Source organism: Cygnus atratus, chromosome 3, assembly GCF_013377495.2.
Source record: "Cygnus atratus isolate AKBS03 ecotype Queensland, Australia chromosome 3, CAtr_DNAZoo_HiC_assembly, whole genome shotgun sequence".
In the NCBI taxonomy this organism is placed as follows: Eukaryota; Metazoa; Chordata; class Aves; order Anseriformes; family Anatidae; genus Cygnus; species Cygnus atratus.
The window spans coordinates 17,293,730-17,311,319 of NC_066364.1; positions in this window are offsets into that span (position 1 = coordinate 17,293,730).

The window sequence follows — 17,590 nt, forward strand, 5'->3', positions numbered from 1 at the left end:
TTTACAGAAACATGAGCCAAATAATAAGAAGTAAGGCAACTGTTGATGGCTTACTGTTTTCCAGGTTGGTGCTCATTTTGGTATTTATATCATAGGATAATTGTTGACTTCCCTCCATGAGCAAAATGAAGTGACCAGCAGAGACAGGCAAGATCACGTTAAAACTCAAATAAGGAGAGACATGTCAAACAGTAAAAAATATCAAGCAGACAAACTAAGTATATTTAAAGTCATAAGCAATTAGTAATTAAAAGATAAGATAAAACAGAAATAAGGAGTTTACCATATAATACTTATGTGACTCTTGTAATTGCTTCTAAGCTTGATGCTAGTGTTTGGGGTCTATTTCTTTTCCTAATTCTACCAAAGTAAAATTTCATCCTCCCCAGTAGGTCATTTACAATTTCATGTGTGAAGACCCTTAAGTAAATATAGGTGCATACTGTCAAAGTAATGCATTTGGAAGCAAAATAGAATGCTATATAGACATTCATTTATTTATTTATGCTGCTTCTTCATAAGTTTACTTATATTTTAATTATGTAAATCATGAGTGGTCTAATCCTAGGAACAATGAGGGTCAGATGGACCTTTCTGGGCCCTCCAACTGAGCATGTGATGTTCTTTCCCTCAGAGCTGCAGCTTCTGACATTGTCTGGCACTGACATTCAGTTGGTGCTGCTGCTGCAGGAGAAAGGAATTGTTTTTGAGGAGGTGAGGGAAAAGTGCCTATACTCCCTCCCACAGGTGACATCAGCAGTTTTACTCCTTGTGCTGACTGTGTCTGCAGCAGGAGACATCTTTCAGCTTTTTGCATTGCTTCTGATGTATGAATGCCAATTTCACTGCTTTTCCAGCGAAAAAATACTCTGCCTTGAATGAGGATGTTCAGTGGGCCACCATGTAACCAATGTAACAAGACCAAAGGTCCTTCCTAAAAATGTGATATTAAAAGAAGACTGAGCTGAGTGTATTGCGTTGAGAGTTATACTGAAACTGTGAAGGTGGAAGACCAATCTGAGGACTATCTCCTAAAACAGAGCAAACCAAAACAGAACAATGTAAAATATCACATCTAAATGATACCTATGTTATTCTTCAGGAAATCAGTATTCACCCATGAAGGCATAACATAGAAAAACTGTGATATGCTAATGGTGTTTTAATACAGAGGATTTCAACAGAAAAAAATTCCTTCAATCTTTAATATTATTTTAGGAGGAAGAAATGGCTTTACTTATTGGGAAAAAAAATAAATAAATCTGAATTTTATGTCCCTTTTCCTGGTCCAACAAAACCCCTTTCTCCTAAAAGTAGGGAGAAAGGAGTGAACAGAACTTGTCTGAGATGCTTAGTCTTTAAGTCAATACTTGAAGAAAAGCCTACTTTTGATATATTATTGATATATATTTATTGTATAGCTCAGTCTCACTGGTTGTAAGTCTTGAACTGGGGATGAGAATAAAACTGGATAAAGTCTTTCAGCTATATCCCTATCCAAAATACTTTGGAAATACCTATCATCAATGCAAAGCAATCCGTTTTGAAATCCAGAGAAGGTTCTTCAGAAATGTTTTGTGTCCCTGAGATGTCTCTGGCAGGGATTATTTAGTAGTATCTAGACAAAGCTAGAATTGTATCAGAGGAAGGGGAATCATCCCAATTTTACCTTCAGTTTGGCAATGAAATTATAACAATCATAAATTGCTCCCAGCTGTCCCTGAAATCTCCCCTTCAGTACATCACTGTAGGGAAGGCAACAAGTTTTGCAACAATCAATCCCCTTTATATCTCTCCACAGACACATAGGCATTGTACTGGAGCTCAAACTATGTTGCTGGCTGCAAAAAGATGACTGGTAAATCAAATACCAAATTAAATCACTCATATACTATCCACTACCCTCATTTAAGCAAGGGAGCTATTGTTGAAATATTTTCTTCACTTTTTACCCAATGTATATATATAACCCAGCAGTTCCTTCATAATGTTTCTAACCTCTCCACATCTCAGATATTTACTCTTGTGGGTACCATTTCTCTCGTTGTGTGACCTACAGGTTGACTCCCCCTAATTCCTTTTTGTCTGTGATCCTCTGTAGAGTCTTCTTTCCAGGTGCCCTCTATTCAGAGTGTGCTTACCTCGGGCACTGGACATCATCATTTGTACAGTCGTCACTTCCTTGCTCTGAGCACTTTTTCTGATTCCTACACGATGGTACTTTCTGAACTGAATGGATCTCTGGCTGTCAGTGATCAAAGCTGTCAGTTGCTGTTTATTTCCTCACCTCCTCAATTTGGCTCCTGGGAGGATGTTTCAACAGACGTTTAGAGAGACAGAAAAAAACAATATCCTATTAAACTAATGACCCTTGGCTATACTATCTACAAATGAATGCAGGCACAGACAATTGCCCAGTTTTGTACTGAGGGTCTGTGCACAACACTCATGCATATTTTCTAGCTTTAAAATGTATGCATATAACTTCAAGAAAAAAGTGTATTATTTCCACTTAACAGTAATTATCCCAATGTAACTATGCTACTCCACTAATTATTTTTGCTTATTAAGAATATTAACAAAGTTCATGTCCAGATTTTCTGGTAGAGAGCACTGGTGGCTCTTCTGTTTATTCTTTTCAGATGGCTTCTGTAAAGAATTTCTGAGGCCTTTTTATTACAGTTAGTTTTTTTTTACAGAATCAAAAATCTGGGATAAATTTGTTGTGACTAGCTATTAGCAAACAAGATTTTCTATTCAGAACAGCAATAAGCTCTTTCTTTTGGATAACATAGCTGTAGTGTGTCACAAATCCAACTCCATCTTCATGTCCTATGATCACCACGCTAATCCCAAATATTGCTGGTGATTTTTACTAACAAATAGTTTCTCCACTACCAACATTCTGCTTAATAGGTTATATTTAATACATTTGCATTAAACAAATTTTGAGAGAACTTTTTAAAAAAGACTTATTTTACTGTATTGGATGTATTACTGTATTACTGTGTTGGATGAGGGATATTGGGGACCATGATGGAGAAAAAAAAAAAAAAAGGTGGAAAGACCTTGTAGGAGAATAAGAAAGATAAAGAACTCCTTTTTTTTTTTTTTTTTTTTTTTTTTTTTTTACTGTCATTGAACATAATAGATGACTAGGAATACATGAAGAGCTGTTCAGGATGAGATTTTAGCATGAACAGAAAAACAATGGTCTGAAAGAGAGACAGATCTTTGCACAGAAACAGCAGTTGAATATGTATTTGAATGAGGAGAGGAGAGGAGAGGAGAGGAGAGGAGAGGAGAGGAGAGGAGAGGAGAGGAGAGGAGAGGAGAGGAGAGGAGAGGAGAGGAGAGGAGAGGAGAGGAGAGGAGAGGAGAGGAGAGGAGAGGAGAGGAGAGGAGAGGAAGGGATTTCTAATGACTTGTTGGACTCTAAAGGAGGCTGAAGGTGACTGCACTGGGATGCTTTAAAGGAAAAACAAAACAAACAAAAAAAAACCACAGGAAGAGTAAAAACTTTAAGAGGAAAACTGAGTAATACAGTCCTGGATGTCAACCGATGGTAAAATTTTGGGAGAGGTAATTACCAGTTAAAAGAAAGGTGAGGGCTGATGTTGGGTTAGCATGAGAAGAAAATACTGTAGTGGAGTACAGACTAAAATGTCAAAAGTACTAGAAATATTGTTAAGAGCAGACCCAGTAAAGCCTAAGAAGTGAGGAGAGGGAAAGAGGAGAAAGAGAGATGAAAATGAAAGAACAACTCTTCACAGTTAATGTTGAGAATATATTCAGTATTTTTAAAATTGAAAGGAGGCAGAGAGAATAACAGTTGGAGAAGCAGGGGAGTTCACTTGACAGTTTTTAAAATTTATTTTTATATGCATTAAAATTTATTAAACAAGGAGAAGCTTGAAGCTTATTTTTATTGCTAAAAGAAAGAACTATAAGATAAAGGGAGAAAGAGGCTATGATAAAGTAGTGAAGGATGAGAATAGCCACACTGGAATTTGGAAAACACGATCAGACAGGGCCATAGAAATGGAAATGTGAGGATGCAAGGTATCAGATGCTGAAGAGAGTGGACTAAATCATCTCTGTCCATAACAGAAAATGTAGGAATTGTGGCTGAAGGGAATGAGAAAGGGAAAAGACTGAGGAGCTCAAGCCACACTGTTTGTTAATTTTTCTCCTGGAAGAAATCATCCATGTTACTGGGAAAGACACAGAAACTTTATTGTAATAACCCATTCCTCATAACACTTTGTAATACATATAGCATAGAATAAAGCAAAACACTGTGAACTGCAAAATTATCTCTTAAAAACATTGGGAAAACAAAGGTTTTATTGGATTCATCAAAAGCTTGTGCAGGTGATCTAGCTAAAATTACCCTTGTTTGGATAAACACTAGTAAAATGTGCATTAAAGTATAAAACACAGGTCATTATTCACTGTTTCCAAGGCACTGTTCATACGGAAAAGCAAATGAGAGATCATGAGAATGGTTTAAGCATTACTGTTGATTCATGCCAAATTAGGTTTCTAATCTGTGGATACAGCTATTATTATTAAAACAAAACATTCATCCTCTTGAGTACACTATTGCTTAGTCTGACTTCAGATGATGTCCTGTACATACCAGTGCTGTGCACCCATCTTTTAATGTGTGTTTTTTGGCACAATTCCTTGTTTGTTGAGCAATAGATTGATATGCTCGCAAGGAATAGAAGAAAGTGCTTTGCAGTACTAGCATACATGCTGTGGTATTTTGAATACACTGGAAATACCAGATAATGGTAACAGGTTGTAATGAAATCTTTCAGGGCTGTAAGGCTGAATGGAAAATAAAATAGAATAGAATAGAATAGAATAGAATAGAATAGAATAGAATAAAATAAAATAAAATAAAATCTCCTTCTAATTTGCAGTGGAAAAATTCAACGGAGGACTGTCATAAATGGTTCTGTACCTCAGTGTGTTTGCATGCATTCAGCATGTATGGGAGGCAATGTTTAAAATGATAGTTGCATTTGGCCTAACCATTTACCAACTGAAGATGCTTCTGAGACATTTCTGCAGCTGGTTACCATTTTATATCTTTTATCAGGGGAATATTTTGCATGATAGTCTTGTGTTCCTCACACAAAGGACAATAATTATGCAGCAGAGATGAATAAAGCAGCTCAGATAAGGAGTATATCAAATTCATATCCTGTGCTACCTCAGAAATCTGATAGGAGATTGAATTTATTTCCACGATACAGATCATGGTCATAAAAAGCTTTTCAGTCAGTTCTGGACAGAGTTAGGACACTGGTTCATGACAAAAGTTACAGCAAGCTAAACTATGGCATGATTTTAAAACCTGTCAGCTTCAAGGGTTGCTTCGGTGGATGCTTCAGTGCATGGTCTTACCGCAGAGCAAAGGCAAGGTAGGTCACCCAGCTTTTATTGAAGAGTAAAGTAAGCTTCCTTGTATACAGGTAATTCTCACAGACTACATTTTACTTCTCAGTAACCTAATTGTTTGTCCATACCATCAGTCTCCTGTGCTGCTAACAGTTAACATTCTATCTGCATTTTCTCTTTATGCTGAAAATAAAAAAAGGATCAAAAAGAATAATTAAAACAATAATAGCACCCTTAGAGAAATACAGTCATGCATACTCACCTAGACAATAAAACTGGCCATAGAAGGTGGGCTTATTAGGAGCTCAGACTAGATGGCCTTTTTGATACCACAGCCATTTCTAATTAGCAAAATGTTCACTCTGAAGTGTCTTGTTCAGCTCTGAAAGGAGATTCATCTGCAGTCTTCATCAGGTCATTCAGGGCTATCCTTGCATGTTTGGCCTGGGTCTTAATTACATGAAGATCCTCCCTCATCTGGGGACTCACCACCTTAATCCTCCTCCTGTAAAACATACAACACACCCCCCACTCAATGAGCTCCCTAAGAGTTGAAAAGTTTGATTGCAAAGCCAGTTTGTCTAGGAACTCTCGAAGAATACAGTTAGTATCTCCAGACCCTGGGGAAGAAGGTTTGTTCTGGGACATAGTGCAGCACAGAGAGCTGTGATTCAGGGATACATAAGCTGGATCAGGCTTCTGGTAGCAGTCTCTCTGTGCCCTCTCCACGGGTGTCTAGCCCTGCATTTGGACTACAGCACAACAGGTCTCACAGTCATCAGCATGAGGTCACCCATTAATTTAAGAAATTCTCTCTTCTTTCTATTCCTAATAGTTGGAAGTTGGCTTAAAACAATGAACATGAGGTTTTACATTCCTTTTCATCGTCTATTTTTAGCTTTCACTATCGTAACATGGAGTATTCTCAGCATTCATATAAATGCCCAGTTCCCCATGGATTTTTGCTAAACTTTTGGCCTTGGTGGTATCTATTGTGAATGATTTACGAAGTTTAATTGCACATTGTCTGCTCTTCCCCCGCCTCCCCCTTTTATGCATTTTCAATTGGCTGCCTTCAAATTTAATCAAGTGTGCTAATCTGCCACTGTATTATTTTAGAATGGCTTATCCTTTCTGAAATTCTTTACTGTCCCTCTGGATTTCAATAAAATCTAAATAAATTCATGTTATCTGTAAACTTTAGTATCTCACTGCTTGACCCCATTTCTGGATAATTAATAAATACATTAAATCATTCCTGAATCTCTGATGCAGCCTTAAAACCTTCTGTTGCTAGTGGTTTATTATCATGCCTCTCCTGCTTTCTGATTCTTAGCTACTTTTGAAAGCATAACAATACTTTGCAACCTTTTCCTTGTTGTTCACAGCTGAATTGTATCCAATGAATTTGCACAAGCAGTGGTAAATGTACTCTCTTGAAACTTCTGTATTCTTCTCAGGGATTTTGTCCATTTTTCAAAGCAGGCTAAATTACCTGGTAGTTTACACTTACTTTGGACTTTGAGTATAAAATGGCTAATATATGTCTCACAAACACACACATATACGTCACTTCTTGAGCTTTGCACTCACCGGTCTGTTGGAAATTTCCATAGAACTATTAAGATTTTTTTTTTTCCTCAGTCCTTGAGAGAAAATGTGTTTGTCCTTTAATTCTTTTGAGAAGGGCCCTGTATGGGCCAGTTTGGGAATGAGCATCCCAGAACCCCATCAACAAAATGTCTTTGAAGCAAGGAAATTTTAAATATCTATAAAGTGCTTTGTTTAATTCCTCTAAGCTTCTCTTAACTAATTATTCTCTAAGCAAGAGTTCTTTGAAGCCCAGTCTCCCATGTGCAGTTACGGGGACCACCTGTGCACACATCCACACAGTGAAGGGTTGGTGTGTGGATCTGATGTGCTACACTTATATCAAATCATCATCAATAATAATGGCATGATAAGGTATTGCATTTTGTGTGAAACTAGAAAAAGAGTCAGACCTGAGTTTCACTGTTATTCTTTTTAAAAGTTTGACATTTTACAAAAGGTGGGGCAGACAACCATTTCCAAATCAGCATTTTCCAAATCATTCTCTTTTCATACAGTTCTCAAATAGCCCTGGGAAATAAAATATGTTTTTACTCATTCACTCTTCCACTTGTTCAGAATGTTACTAAATTAAAAAAAGCTTATAAAGGACAACATGAAAACTAGTAAAGAATTGAAAAACTATCTGTTATCTAAAAAGGCATTTTTTCCTCTTCAGTTTAAAATGCTCAGACAAAACCTGTATTAATTTTAAATTACTAACTTAAGAGAGAAATGTAATAAAATGTTTTGCTAATGCTTTGTTATCCTTATGGTTTCAACTCCAGCTCAAAAATGCAATTAATTCTGTAACTTACACTCTGTGGCGGATGTCATTCAAGCTGCGACAGCTTATTGGGTAGTTAAAAGGATAAAATCAAGTAGTCATTCTACTAATCCCTTTACAAGAAAACAGCTTTATGCATAAAAAGTGGAACTTATGTGGTCATTAGCAGATGCTACATCAAGCAACCAAAAATACACACATTTAAATTCTTAAGCACAATCTATGAACACTACACAGATGGTTTCCAAGAAACTGTACCTAAATTGATTACGATAAAAATGATCTGCTGCAATTGTTTCTGTCAAAAGGGAGAACAGAATTTGTCCCAATGTGTCGCTCTGCCCACTCATGCAGAGAACCCAGCTGCTGAGACAGATGTTGCTCTAAGCACTTTATTTTAGGGTCATTAAAATGGTTACAGGGGTTAGTCATTCATTGTTTTATAAATTGTGCTTACTAGCTGAGCTTCATAGATGCTGGAAAACTTCTTTGTGGTTGATCAAAAAAAAGTTGCATGTTATATCGCATTTACCTTATGCTAGCAGTAAAAATGAGTGAAGCACTTGCATAGGACAGGATGAGAACAAACAAAAAAACAAAAGCAAAAGCAAAAAAACAATTACTTTTTCTGGTTTGTTTAGACCTGATAAAATACTGCTGCCTGTTCTGTAATCAGTAGAAATACAAAACTTGCCTCTAAGGCCTTCTTTCATTTTAGTTTCTTTAGCCATTAAAGACTTTGTTTTTTCAACATAACTCATTTCTGTAATCTTTCTTCCATGGTATTATGAGAAAGAAGTGTCAGACTAGCAAAGGTTTAAGATCAGTTGATTAGATCAGTGCAGAATGGGTCCGTCTACCTCCCCGCTGTCTTTGCAAATGCTGCTCTTTGGCAGTTTGAGCATACTCAAGCTTTACTTAGAAATATTTGGCTAAATCTCTTCACTGTTGGCAGGTTCTATGGTTTTCCATGGCTCATCTAATTCAGGATTGACTTAGCTGTGTGCATGTGATGTATTGGTGCAGCAGCTAATGTGTCAATGAGAAACAGAACAGTAAAAGATGAAGCTCAGAGAAAAACAGCAAGGATAGGAGATCCAACTTCTTTTCAGATCATACTGTAGCCTTTTATAGCCTGCACTACAAAGCGTAGCCAACATCCACTCTTTTATTTCATCTTTGTTCCTATACACTTGTTATTATGTAGATGGTTCTATTTATCTTCCTTAATTGGTGGGTGAACTCCGGCAACCAAATTCTTAATTCTAAACGGTGATCATCCGCACAGTTTAACAGATATTTTTTGACCTTTCCTTTGTACATTTAGGATAAAGACAGTCATCTATGAAAATCTAGCAGAAAATATTAGTATCATTTGACCTGCCTCCTTCAAACATGGCTGCTTTGGTCGTGGGTTGACTTATTGCATTTTTGCAGAGAGATTAATTTATTTCCCCTGGCTTAATATAGATAATTTAGATAATTGTGGACTATTTACATGTCGTTCCTCATAACTAAATAGCACAGCATTTCACTGCTTTGAAAATGCCCAGAGTTACAATTTTTAAATTAAAATCAAAATATTCTCAGAAAATTCAAAAGCTAGAAGAATGAAGTTAACTGCAGCCCACAAATCTGGCCATTTCTGAATAGTAATTCCAAGGTGAAACATTTTTAAAAGACCCCACCAAAACCCCTAGGTTAGGATTTGGATGGAAGACATTCTTCCAGAATACGTAATTCCTAAAAATGTAGCAAGACATCGAGACATTCTCTCTGAAACAGGCACATTTCATCCACTTCAACATTCACTGCGAACAAACTAACCAATACAAATACAAATTCAGCCAAGAGAACCATACTTTCACCTGGCTGGATGTTAAAATCTATAAATTATTTTAGTTTAATGTAAATTTGAATTGATTTTTTTTCTGTATTTCGACCACGAAAAAAGACCTTTAAGCTAGTGATTTTTTTTAATTATTTATCCCCCCTGCTCCCCCCCCCCCCCCCCTGTATTTCTCAATATTGTAAAACAGGTTCATCCATAAACTGCATCTGTATCAGAAGCAGTGAGGGTGCCTTTCATACATAATGTCAGTTTATTACAATTTCATGGCAGGAAAATTATTATTTGCTAAGTAAGGTGTTAGGAGCTGATTTGCCTGCAAAATAAGCTTAACAGAAACTGCAAAGTCAGTGCCTCCTGGGCTGCATTAGAGGCTTAGAGACATATTCTGTTCATAGTCTCCTGTTGATCTACACAATGAAAATCACTTTTCTGTTCTGTTTTCGTCTTCCTGTATTGTGAGGTTTCCAGGATAAAAACTGTTACCCACTCTGCCTATATGCAATATTCACTATAAAGATTCTTCTTGTTTTGGAATGCATTTCTTGGTACATTTAATACTAATGAGTGTTCTCATCTTCTCATGTGTTGCATTTGGAGGAGAGATTCAGTGGACCTATGCAAGTCCAAAATAGTGGCAGAGCCATGCTTGCAGAACAAATGTCCTTTTTCACATTGGTGTTTCATGCGTTGCTCACAGAACAGCATAAAGAGAAACTTCCTGATGAAAAGCAAGCCTGAGTTCTTAAAAGAGTTTTTGATATTCTGCACACCAGGCATGACAACATAAGGCTGCTCGCAGCCTGGGTGTCACTCCAAATTCCATTATACTTACATTAGATTCTGTTTGTTCCTCCTGCAAATGCACTGACAGATTTTTGCAGCCCTGTACACGGCTTTTTTTAGTGTATGAAAGGTTTGTAGTTATTTTAGCCATGGAGCTGCTAAAAAATTATTAAAGAAAATCAAAGTTTGCTCTCATCTACCCTGAATTAAGCCAAACAATGTGTTACTTTTTTAGAAACAAATCAATGGGAACTGGCTAGTAAGCCACTTGCACTTGCACTGGCTGGGGCTGCAAAAAGGGTGTGATTACTTGATTACAAGTTACAGAAATTAAAGTATTTCTCCTTGAAAAGCCATCATGATACCTATCTCCAATTCTTTTTTTTTTCTTTTTTTTTTTTTTTTCTTGCTATCTTTTTGTTATGTAGCATCAGATTTTCATCTGAGATGGGAAGTAGACATATACTTACCCTGAAAAGCATTGATTTTTATATAGAATGAGAAAAAAACCACAATGCAATAACAGCCCCAAAACCCAACAACAATTAAAAAAGTTATAACAGGAATTCAGTCTGCTGCACACCATGGCTTTTCTCAAGGTAACATTATTTAGTGTTAAGATGAACAGTTCCTGCTGATTTAGAGCATCACAAAATATAACATAAGCATATATATACTCAGTCACACTGAGTCCTGCTATCCCAACCTACAGACTTCGAAAGTGGATGCTTAGGAAAAAGCATAAGAACAAAATACTAGTCTTTTTTTTTCCTTTCTCTGAACACTCTCTCAGCCTTCAAAAATTCATATCTCAAGGACTTCTTCTGTGTGGTCCACCTATCCCACCCTCCATGGTATCCGCAAGCTAGAAATATTACCTAAGGAGAAATCTTGGCTCCATTAACATCCATACCTTAACTGCCTTATGTTGAACAGAACAGGGTTTACTTTTTCTGCTATTCTCAGAACTCCCAGCCTTGACACAAAGTCAAAACCAAGTGAGTGGATGACACTAATATCAAATTTACCATCTAGAAATAAAGACTATGTGACCTAAAGATTAGGATATGATTATAAATATTACACTACCTTTGCCAAAGATGAGAAGCCTAGAAGGTTTTTAGATGGTATTCAGAAGAATCTATACATATATTCACATCTTCAGTTTGAAATAAAACTGGTGTGAAGCTACCCAAAACCCATACCTAACCTACGAACTATTGTATATTTATGTAAGGGTATTAATTTAAGGTACGTGATAACTGGAAAGTGAGGAGTAAACAACCCCTGGTCCAGCTAAAATTATGGTCTTTTACATCTACGTATGCCTTTACCATTGTGCATTCTCTCAGTTAAAAATAAAAACCAAAAGAAAACATAGCTCAAATATCTGGTTAAACTTAGTTCATGTGGTGATAGAAAAGGAAGAACACTAATACATTTGGGCTACCTATTCACCATTGGTTGGAGGATCTGAATGCACCTGTGAGTGCGTAGGTGTGTTTTTCTACTCTTGTTGATTATCTTCTAAAGGTTTCTGATGGAAACCACATCCTCTCACCCAGAATTGGGAGGTGTTTATTAAAGTCACTGAGAACACACAATGAGCAGCCCTCACCCCCCAAAAAATAACTGATACAGATATGATTGTCTATAATTTTCTCTTTAACTTAACTGTAAACGTGACCTTTGCAAACCAACAGTACTTTCCACAACGAAAAGGTGTTTCAGCTACATGACAACGTAGTGCATTATTTTGCAGTGCTTTGCACTTTCACCTTTGGATAAAGTAAATTAAAAATGCCACTGTCTTGATTTGGTAATATATGGCACTGTTTTTCACCAGTGCAAATGACTCTTCAAAGAGCTAAGCATGAGACAGTCAGATCCTTTTCTTTTAAACAACAACTTTAATACTTTGGTGTTAAAGGAGTGATCAACTTGACATCAGAAAGACCAGCCAATTAATGCTTAAAATTCCCATTTCTTCTGTCAGCCATTTCATTTTCTCTCTTATAGGGGTTTCAGTGTGTTTAGCAATTTCTGTTTAGTGTTTAGCAATGTTGAAGATTGTGAAATTTGGGTTGAATGAAGGAATCAAAAAATCAATGAGATAATGAATCTTCTATTTTCTATTTCAAGTGAGGTGGATTTGTTAACTGAGGAAATCTTTTTGTCTCTGTGTTATCAATGGATCTGGTTTTAAAGCCATATAAATGCAATAGAGAGTCAGGAGGGTTTTTTTTGCTTGTTTGTTTTTGCTACAAATAACTTGTATATATTTAAATGTCCAGGGAAAAAAAATCAATTTATTGTAAACCACCAGGACTTAGATCACGAGCACAGCAGATCATTGTGTAGTTGATGAACTTACAGGGACTTTTCTTTGTTCTACTAAACATATAAAATTTTTATAAAATCCACATTGAAATATATATATATATATGTTTTTTTTTTTTTTTTCAAGTCTTAATCAGCTTCTTGTAGACACTCTTAGAAAGTCCACTGCCTTTTTTTTTTTTTTTTTTTGTTAAGTTGATCTTCCATAGTGGATATATGTGTATAAATATAGTGATATTTTTCACTGTGCGTGTTGCTCAACTTCTAGCTGCTTCTAGCTGTCTTCTGACTGAAGGAGTGATACAAGGGAGCCTGTGGGCCCTTGGGCTGTCCCTTGGGCTCACACCTTTTTCTTTCCATACGATGCCAGACAAGACACATAAGCCAGAAGGAAGCGATCCACCAACATACCCACAAGCTCTTCAGTTTGGCTGCCTAGGGATGAAGTCCTCAGGCCCGTTATAGGATATGTATAATATACATATATAATCCTGAGGTTGCCACTGAAATATTCACATACTTGAAAATATGTTAATAAATATATTTAACTGAGGCAACTAAAGGAGTAGTCCAACAAGCTCTGGTCCAACACTAGCAGTTGGTGAAGAGAAGAGGCACTTTCAAAAGACAATCGACTTTGGGTAGCCTGAACTATGAGCTGGGATGCCCATCCAGTATTTCTGGAACTAAGAACTCATTCTCCTTCTTTCATCCCAGAAAAACACTCTCACACATACTCTTTATTCCTCTCTGGCTCAGTATTTATAACAAGACACTGGAGAAAGTGAATGTTTTAACAGTTTTTTTTGGATATATAATGTGCCTAATTTTCTGAAGATGGTGGAATATTCCAAAAATAGCTTTAAACATTTTACAACAGGTGTTTCTAATAAGTTAAAGAATAACCAAATAAAGTTTCAAATATGTTTGCTGGAAGACAAGCAGTCTAGTGTTGGTCCAGCAGGGGGGATTTCTGGTAATAATAATTTGAAGGCTTTCACATGATGTAAATAACAAGGTTACTTTTATCATGTACAAAAAGAAGGTGGTAAAAAGAAGCCTAGTCAACAGGAAGCCAGTGCATTATAAGAGGCAATGAAAAAGGGGAAAAGGAACACATACTAATATTTACAAAGTAAACAGTGCAGATGGAACAAAGAATTGGAGCAGCAGTTCACCTTCAGGATACAAGGAGAATATGCATCACTGATTCTGAAGAGTTAAAACTTCACTACCCTGAGCTGCTTTTTTTGTCATTTACACCAGAGTTAAACTGCTCTTGAGTTTTATGTGATGAATCTACCCATAAGTTGCCGTGATGAATCTACCCATAAGTTGCCATGATGAATCTACCCATAAGTTGCCATTAGTCCCCTGCTCACTAAGGGTGAGTATGCACTGTTACACCTTATTGGAAGAAACTGAATAGAAACACCAGCTTTTTTCTCATTTTTTCTCTATTTTCTAAATAGCATCCAATGTATAGCACAAGCATTTCACAAAGACACCTGTTCCCAGAAAGCACTTCTACAGTCAAGCAAAACAAAGCAATTCATTGCTAGAGATAATGGTGTAGACCTTCATCATCCAAGCTCCATCTTTTCCATACAGTGTTTCTCCAGCTGTAGTGGGCACAAGGTTACAGATCAGTTATTATTACTTTCAGGATCTAGTTCAAAGGTCTGATGAAAGCCAGTTCATATTTGCTTAATAACGTTATCAGGATGAAGTTTATTACAAAGAGGAGAGTGAACAGGCTGATAAAGCCTCTTTTGAACTAAGACTTATAGGTAGCTTGGCAGAAGAGAGATGGTAATGCCACCTTACTCTTGCACAGAAGCTTTCATCCAGAGATCTTAAAGCACTTGGAAAAGACAAATCAAGGTCACATGGGGAGATTTTGGAACTGGCAAAAAATGAGAAACAACTGAGCTGTATCACCGATGAGATGAGACCGTAGTGCTGAGACCACAGATTAGCTTTACTACACTGACATATCTGATAGCAACAGGAGTTACTAGGAATCAATAGTGCATACCACTATACCCTGAGTACATCGTTGCTATGCACTTATGGAAATCAAGGCATAATGCTTTTCCTTCAGCAATAATAAATCTACCTTTCTCAACCCTCGGTCTGTAACCCGACAGTAGGATTAGCAGCACAACCTTTTTTCAGGTATAGACAAAGCAATTACATACTACGTGTTACAAATACTTTTTAACAAAACATATTTGATGCTCACATAGCTAAGATACAACGAAAAATCTTCAGTTGCCATAAATGGATGTAGTTCTGTTTGAACCTTCATTTCTAAAAAGGGGGTTTGATATGGAACAACTGAAGAACTAGTTCATTTATCCATATACTTCACATCATCTATGCTATATGATAACATCATCCAAAGGAGAAAATATTCTTTTAAGCAATAACTTATATTCAAAATCCTTTGATTAGAATAGATCATCATTTACAGCACATGGTTTCAACACCGTGTAGAAATATTTGTAAAACAGTTAAGTGCATTCTGGACTATATATCTGTATGCCCAATTTCCTTGCAATGCAGAAATGATAGCTTTGCAACGTGCTCCATTACTGTGGCATGCTAACTTTACATTTGAATTTTAAGCATTTGGCCCTGTGAGATCAAATTTCATTTTAACAGTACCAGCATAGATTACAGGATGAGGTAAACAAATTGTGTCCTGCCAAAGGATCCAGACAAGTTACTTCATTTTATAGGAACTGTGTTAAATGAATTATTTTATTTTATTTTATTTTATTTTATTTTATTATTTTATTTTATTTTAATTAACACCCAATAACTTTCCATCCCAGTAGTGTTTTATTGTACTTTGTCACTTTTTAGGTATGGGATCAATCCTGTCCTTGTGGAAATAGGTTTTAAATCACCATAATGGGAACATGATTGACTGAAATTCATTGCAAGTTATAAAATGTCTGCCATGATATATTTTTCTCTGTGATATTTAAAATGCCAGTCCTGCAACCCTTCACAGGGATGGGAAGTTTACTAGCTGAGTACTCTAACTGAGTAAGGGTTGGCTGAGCAGATCCTGGGAGATCTTCAGTAGTCACACCACAGCTTTACTCTGATGCTACCAAAAGAGAGAAAGTCAGGTTAGGTGAAATGACTATTAGTCTATTGAACTTTATGTGAGAACTTCTACAAGGGTAAATATCGATGATTTGGTTTTGCTGTTTTAAATCATAGTAGCACTTAGGGATTATTCTACAGCCATTGAAGTCAATGGTGAAACTTGAACACAGATTGCCTGCTTGCCCCCCATCAGCTAAAAAACAGCTGTCAGATGATAATAGCTGTCAGATAACAACAACCGGAGCTGAATTTGAACCAGCCAAATTTTACACAGTTTGTTTCTAATGATACTAGCTATCTTTTGCCATGTCACATTGTGGCTTTAATACACTGCTTCAGAAAAATATCTTCTCTGCCTCCATTTTCCTAGGTACCTGACAGGTATATTGCTGCCACTCTAATAATGGCAAGGTGATTAATGACAAGTAATTGATTACCTGCACTTGAGAATAGATATACCTATTGGCTGAAACCACAGTATTTTATAGGAAAGTGTCAGAGAGGAAACCAAACCATTATATAAGCAGTAACTGAATGAGAAATTTGTCACCTAAAATGGCACATTTGGTTTCAGTTGTTCTCTGTTTCTTCCACGAAGATGTTAACAGGAAGACTATTAGACAAGTTGGTTTCTTTTAAAAGAGATGTGCTGTACTGAGACATTATTTATCTGTAACTGAATCTTATATTTCTATACAGTGCTGAGCAAAAGAAATCAATGTCACTTATCAAATTATTTATACAAACAAATGATAAGTAGCATTAGGAGCTTCTTAATATTAAACAGATTAGTGGATTACAGGAAGCAAAATGGGAAGTAGAGCAGGTATTGGCTTCATAAAATATTTTTGATATTATTTCATAATATTTCATAAAATACAATATTTCATAAAATATTTAATGTCTAGTATTTATTGCTCCGGTCATAGCAAACTGGCCTTACTGAGTTCAGTGTTCTCAAGAACTTGAGTTAAATGCTTCATCTATTCATATATTTGAAGAAAATTCAGCCATCAGATATGAAAACATCTAAAAAAAAAAAAGGAGATTTGCAGTAACAAGTTGAATGGCACTACAATCACAATCAAGCTGTCTTCACAGCAAGGTTCTCAATGGGAAAAGCATTTGTAAAAGGGGTGCCATAGGCAGAATTCTCATTAATGAGGTTAATTCAGTTCATGTGCTGAAATTTAAATTATGTGGAATTTTCAGATTAATTCAAACAAACATTAATACAGAAATAAAAATACAATATAAATACAAATGAGTATATATTAGTTTCATTTTGATGGAATAAATATCACAAAAACTGCAAAATCAAATGGGTATACCCTGTCTTCCATTTTTTATTTTTTTTTAAGTAGTATGTTGAAGGACTGTATTGTCTTCATAAAAGTCAGCTATAATTTTTAAAGTAAAGCATGCGATTTGCCCCATCATTTATCTTTTTCCTTTTAAATCTGCATATATCCAGTAATCTCCTGACATGTCTCAGCTAAAATTATAGCCATATTTTTGTCAAATTGAAAGAAATTAAATATGTTAGAAATTAGGAATGTTGTCCACCCTAGTTTTCTTTTCTTCTTAATGGGCTTCAGCTGAAGCTTTCAGAGTAGATGAAAATTCTGTGTGAGGCTGACAGTGCATATGATTGAGCAAAACTTATTCTGCTGCTACTTTCTGCAAGAGAACAATGGGACTGA